This window comes from Penaeus monodon, chromosome 33 (genome assembly GCF_015228065.2).
Source record: "Penaeus monodon isolate SGIC_2016 chromosome 33, NSTDA_Pmon_1, whole genome shotgun sequence".
Taxonomy (NCBI): Eukaryota; Metazoa; Arthropoda; class Malacostraca; order Decapoda; family Penaeidae; genus Penaeus; species Penaeus monodon.
This window is the reverse complement of record NC_051418.1, coordinates 11,270,152-11,270,611: the sequence shown is the minus strand read 5'-3', so window position 1 is coordinate 11,270,611 and position 460 is coordinate 11,270,152.

Genomic DNA, 460 nt, shown 5'->3' with positions numbered 1-460 from the left:
GAGTGTGTGTGTGCAGATGAAGTTGTTAGTTCAACCAAAAATCCTTTTCTCACTAGTTCCCACGTTTCAGGAAAATAAGATTACGCTATAGCAAAGATAAATAACTTTTCCAACGTAACATACCTGTCATTGATTTTTAAAAATGTGTTGATTAACATGTTCTCGCGATGCTTTTGTGTTGCCAAATGTACTGAAAAAGATGCAGGTTAAAGTAAACTTCTTATTTTCAAAATCTGTCGTTTCTTTTCCCGCTCTCTGACTTCTGTAATATTCCGTTACGTAAACAACAATGTAAAAAGTCAGTAAATGTTAATACATATGAGAAAAACAAATGTGCAACGCATGCAAATTGCGTTCTGTTCACCAGTATTTTCAGGAAGTGTCAGTGATGGCCTCGCATTCGCTATCCGTATTATATAACATAAAAAAATATATATTCTTTTTATATAATGTTCGCGTT